This window comes from Triticum urartu, chromosome 4A, assembly GCF_056163025.1.
Source record: "Triticum urartu cultivar PI428250 chromosome 4A, HENAU_Tu73, whole genome shotgun sequence".
Lineage (NCBI taxonomy): Eukaryota > Viridiplantae > Streptophyta > Magnoliopsida > Poales > Poaceae > Triticum > Triticum urartu.
In genome coordinates, this window is record NC_141876.1 from 452,962,151 (window position 1) to 452,968,150 (window position 6,000).

General features: G+C 47.7%; 1 pseudogene; it reads right to left on the reverse strand.

Moving 5' to 3' along the window:
• The window catches only part of LOC125554795 (AAA-ATPase At3g50940-like), an 85,431-nt pseudogene extending 79,880 nt beyond the window's left edge, over positions 1 to 5,551 (reverse strand).
• Between the last annotated feature and the right edge of the window lie 449 nt (positions 5,552 to 6,000).

Below are 6,000 nucleotides of genomic sequence, written 5' to 3' on the forward strand. Positions count from 1 at the left end.
CAACGGCCACCATCGTGGCAAAACAAAAACGGTCCCAAACGGGGACAGGAGATCTCAATACCAAAACCATGGGCACACAAGGTTATGTCGGCTTACCGGGCCTGGGTACCACACGTCCATAACCTTCCCTCGTTGGAGGCACCGACGAGAGGCATGACAATAGACCACATTAGGGCCTTCCCATAAAATGCAAATGTGGTTGCACTGGAAAAGCCCGATTCGGTGGCACCTGAGCAACTTAATGACGGAATTTATCCCCAAAATATAACTGCTATAACTGATACTCCGATATGACTTATCAACCTGTAATCCAAGTCATAGCAATATCGAACAACTAGTCCAAAGCATAATATCGTCATATCAAAATACTCCGAGGATAGCATAACACTACTATGATGAATCCAAGAATGATAATGCTGCTACTTTAATAGCAAGAACTAGCTATCTAGCTAAGATCCACATGCAAGCATCATTTACTAAATCATACTTCAAGACACAATATCAACTAGCATCATGATAAAAATAATTCTAGCCACTAATAATCCAAAGGCAGCGTGATATCCAAAGTAATACTCCAAAGCATAATACCATCATGAAAATAATCATAATAGCCACTAAGAATCCAAAGGCAACATGTCATCCACATAACCTTCAAAATATAAGTCCTAGAACTCCAAGCAATATCATGGCAATAGCAAGCTCAAAAAAATACTCCCAAAAATGCCATGAACAAATCACAAGTAGCTAAAACAATATTTTAAACAAGTTCAAATAATTTAAACCATGTCACTACATTGCAATCATGCAAATGGAGGGTGTGGCTTTCCTGGGGTGGATGGATTCACCGGGAAGAAGTGTGAAAAGCTTGCGGAAAGAATCGTCGGAAAACGTTCCCTCTCGGAGGGGGCTGATTAGGTGCAAGGGAAAATGGTCATTTTTAGAATGTTAACACATGGTGAAAATGACACCAATAGAACGGGCTCGACGAGATGAAGAAGTGGGCTTTGGAATCACCTCATTTGGAGTTACGGGTGCAAAGATACGGTTGTTTAAAGCTTAGGGACTAATCTATAAAAATACTTCTACAAACAGGTCCCTGGCAGATTAAACAGAACCTGCCTTTCTCAGAAATACGCTTTCCAGAGAGGAAAGTGCATTCTGGCCCGAAGAAGAAGCTAAATACGCTTTCGGTAAGGGAAAGCATACTCGCCTGGAGTACGTCTCTACTTATCCATGTCAGCGGGGCGACCCGGTCAACGCGTAGAGACCGACAGGCGGGGCCCAGGGGCGGGGTCTTCGTCTCGCCTGCGCTCGCACACAGTCCAGAGGGAGGGGCGCGGCGCCGGCGGTGATTGCCAGCGGCACGGGCCACCATTTGCGGCGCCCGGACTACCAGCATGCTCAGGGGAGCAAGGCGACTCCGTCCCGGGGTAGCATGGTCGTCGGGGAGCACGGGGCTGGTCAGGGCATTGGCCGCGGCGGACGGAGGCGCCGGGCACCGGAGGGCTCGTGGCCATGGACCACCAGAGGAGGAGGGGGAGGGCTAGGGTGGCTTCGGGGTGTGGATGGGGGCCTCTAGAGGTGTAAGAAGGAGGGGAGGAGCCCGGGGCTGCTCGGATTCAAGCAGAGCCTGGCGGCGGTTGCGGCGGCCATGGGAGGCGAGGAGAAGCTCCGGGAGCGATTGGAGGGGCTGGGCGGGGTGCTTGGAGGGTGAGGAGTCTGTGGATGAGCTCAGAGTGCCGCGGGGAGGGCCATTTTATAGGCGGGGCGAGGATGCCGAGTCGGTTGCCGCCGCTCGAGCTCGGCCAAAGCTCTGGCGAGCTCATCGATCACGGGGAGGGCACCGCAACACAACGAGGCATCAATTCAGAGGCCACGGAGAAGAAACCAGCGCAGGGGGACAGAGGAAACGGACAGAGCGAGGACCGGGTCAAGCTGCGCACAGTGCGCTCGTGGGCGTGCGTCGGCTAGCTCCAGCGAGGACGCTTCGGGAGGGGGCAGGGGGTCGAGGGCGACGGGAGGGGAAGGGACAGTCATGTCGGCACGCTCGGACGCGAGAATACCGTCGAGGCAGAGCTTCCCGACGAGTCCAGTCGCGCCGGATGCCGCCAGAGCACGAGAAACGCCATGCCAGGGCGGTAGTCACCACAGGCACAGGCATGAAGAGGACAAGAGAGGCTGCATAGACATGTCTAGTGATTAGTCCCTGCATCAATGAGCCGGAGGGAGGTGATGGATCGATAGAAGAGGCTCTGCAGCTGAGTTAGTCTTCGATTAAAGTTTGCTGCATCAAACTTGGCAGAGCACTGCTGATCAACAAGAAATTGATTGGAGTAAAAAATAGATGTCTGTGGTGTTTAGATAAGTAAGGACTATGATCCTGCCAAGTTTGAGAGGAAACGGATCAAGTATTAATATAGTTGCTTTGCAACTTGACCATTGGGTCCAGAAACTTGATAAGGAAGGTGCACTTACATGAAGTACCAACTTAAGCTGAAATTGGGTAGATAATTATGATTTGGACAGGTGATGATGCTGTAAAATTTTCATACCAATTGGACAAGCCAAAATGGTACTTACTTCACAAACCCCCTTACTGTCCAGAAACTAGATAATTCTAGAGAAATATTGTCTTGAAGAATTGGTCCCAAATTTGGTGGAGAGAGGTTTTATGGTCATGAGAATTCCCCGATAAATTTTTAGCCTAAATGAAGCAATATAAAATATACTTGCTTCACACTCTGAAAATATTGACAGAAGCAAAGATTTGATCCTGTGCTCACATAGATGATTGGATGGATCTGAAAATTGGAGGAGGGTAATCATATGAGCACAAGAAGGAGTGTGGAAAATTTAAACTCATTTGGATAACTCTAGCTAGCACTTCCTTCACAAAGCCTTCTGTCTGACAGAAACTTTGAAAAATCACTGCAGAAAGTTGGCTAGGAAAATGAAGTTGAATTTTTGCATCAGGAAAATATTTGGATGTAGAAGCATGCCCAAAAATTTTGGGAGCAAACAAGATAAGATGAATGGCACTTCCTTCACGAAATGCCATTCAGGACAGAATAGAAAAAGGAATATTGGGGAATTATTTTTGAACTGGTCAAGGAAATGTTTGGGCATATTTGAGCAATATATGACCCAAAGGAATTATAAAAATTATTTGGGAATTTTAGGAGTAACAGAAATATAGGTTGCTTCACAACCTAGGGCAGACAGGGTTATTACTTTAATAGAAAAGGGAATATTCCTGAGAAAAAGAATTTAAGGTTTGGTCAAGCAGTGAAGTGACATGATCTTTGGGAAAATTTTGATAAGGATGAGCCACTTGGGAGAAGAAATGAAGATGATTTCCCAGATGACAAGGCCACAGAATCACTCCAAAAATAAAAACAGAGCAAAAACCAATAAATCAAAAAGAAAAAGAAAAGGGCAAACACCAGGCTGTTACAGACACTAGAGAGGCTTATTGACTCGCACCCGATCACCGGCATGGCCACCGCGACAGGCGGGGATATATCACCAGCTGTGTGTTGTCCTCGTCGGCCACCGGAGTTCTTCTTCCAGTCGGAGAGGTCTAGGGAGCAGTCTATGTCCTCAACGACGACGATGGATTTGGGCGTGGTGGAGACGAGCAGGCAGCAATGGTGGGAGTTGGTAGGCACTGTGGTGAGCTCCAGCTCATAGATGCAGAACTCGAGGAGGTTCACGATGGTGGCCACGAGGCTGGTCTTTCCTGTGCCGGGTGGGCCATGGAGCTGGTACTCACGCTTCTAGGCATGGTCGATGCACGCTTAGTGCTCACGCCGGCGGCGAAGTGGGTCAGGTCGACGCAGATCTCCTCGCTGATCGCTAGGTTGATGGTGAGCATGTCGAAGGTGGAAGGATGGGAGAAGGTGTGGAAGGTCCAGAGGCGAATGTGGTCATCACTGGGCGCGGCCGCATAGTTAGTGTAGAGCCTGCATACCCATGACTTGAGTCACATCCTGGTGGATCGAGGATGTAGGTGTCGTGCACGAAGTCACGGTGCTGGCAGGGGAACTACGACTGGAGGTTGCGGTGGTCGTCGCCGACGCCGCCGAAGACGTTGTACGAATTGTGCTTGTGTCCCGCGCTTTAGTCGACGGGGCATGCGGTGGAGGTCCAGTTTATGCGGACGCCCTGGAAGATGTCATGAGAGGTGTGCGCATCTGGGAGCGAGGCCACGGCATGCTCGACTGGTGCGACTTGTAGAGATGCACAATGAGGCTGCGACGAGGCAGCGCGGGCCGAGGTAGAGCTGTGGAGCGTCGTAAAGGTCATTGGTGGAGCCGGAGCTGGCAGCAGCGGCCTCGTCAATGAGGATGGTGGCCATGGGCACCCGAAACGCCGATAGAAGGTGAACATAGATAATATTCCGTAACAAATTAAGTAGATAGATAATTCTTTCATAATGAGATTTTTTGTCATGATTTACATGTTAATTTCCTTAAAATTCATTATTAGTTTCCTGAAAATCTATTATTAGTTTCCTAAAGAGAGGGATCGATTGATTTGAATAAGTTAGAAAAGTTAGATCCGCAATATTTTGTACATTAGGAAAGTGTTGATTTCTAATAAAAGAGTGGAGAGGAAAATAAACTGATTGATTAAAAAATCAGCATGGAGGGGGGTGGGAGGGGGAGAAAATAAAATCAGACGAAAATAAAACCGGTGTACCAGACTACCAACTGAGACATTAGAAGTAGAGATTCCGTAACAAATTAAGTAGATACAAAATGATTTCATAATGGGATTTGTTTGTCACTATTCACATGTTAATTTCCTTAAATTTCATTATTTGTTTCCTAAAGAGAGGGATCGGTTGATTTGAATAAGTTAGGAAAGTTAGATCCGTAATCTTTTATACATTAGGAAAGTGTTGATTTGTAATAAATGAGTGGAGAGAAACACAAACCAATCTCTACTACTTAAAAAGAATGTAAGGTTCCCATTTCACCTTTCATCACACCACCCCTTCGTCCAACCTTCCATGTATATGATAATCAATCACCTTAATTTACTTACCTTCTGAATCGACACTTTAATTTACTTACCAAACTTCTAATCAAAATATAAGGTAATTCACAATTAGAATTTGATGAACATTTATTTACACAATTGCATTATTATTGACATGTAAATCACAAGCTAACATACTAGAATATTTATATCTCGTTGCAACACACGGACATTGTTCTAGTTGATAAAAAATCAGCATGGAGGGGGTGGTGGGAGGTGAGACGAAATAAAACCGGTGTACCAGGCTACCAACTGAGACATTAGGAGTAGAGAAAACTACTCGTCGCGATCACTCATGAATCGTGCCCAGAACGCGTCGGTGGTGGGGTCGTAGAGTCATGGAGCTCCTCGTCCTCCTTCTTTGAGTCGGATCGACGGGTATCACCGTCGAGGGGCCAGCCTCGTCCTCCTGCTTCACCGTCTTAATCTTTTGCTCGGCCAGGCGTTTCCAATAGTACTCTAGCTCGTTCTGGACATACTGCGGATTCTCCCGCGTGAACCTCGCCATCACCGCTTCATCACTCTCACCGGGAGCAATGTGAATCCCTGGCTTCTTCTTCTTCCCTTCGATCGGGCATATGGTTAGATTCTTCGGCTCAACGAATTCCGCCTCCTCCCCGGTTTTGATCTCCGGGAAATAATTAATCTCGTGTCTCGTTCGGCCAAAGTTCCACACGACCACTTCGTATGCACACGCAACCTCGTCAGAGGATTCGAAGGTGTCGATCCAGTAGCGAAGACCAACACCCTCCAATTCGATAACGAAGTTGTTAGAGGGGTGCTCCCGCACCCCTATCAAGCCAAAATTTCTCTCTCATGGCTTCTTCGATGGCATGACATCGACACGGGTGCGGTGTGGACACGGACGATTGTCGTGACAGGAGACATCAGGACGAAGTGCGGCAGGGTGCCGTGGAGGCCGTGCCGCTATTGAACCAGGCGACGCGACGACAGAGT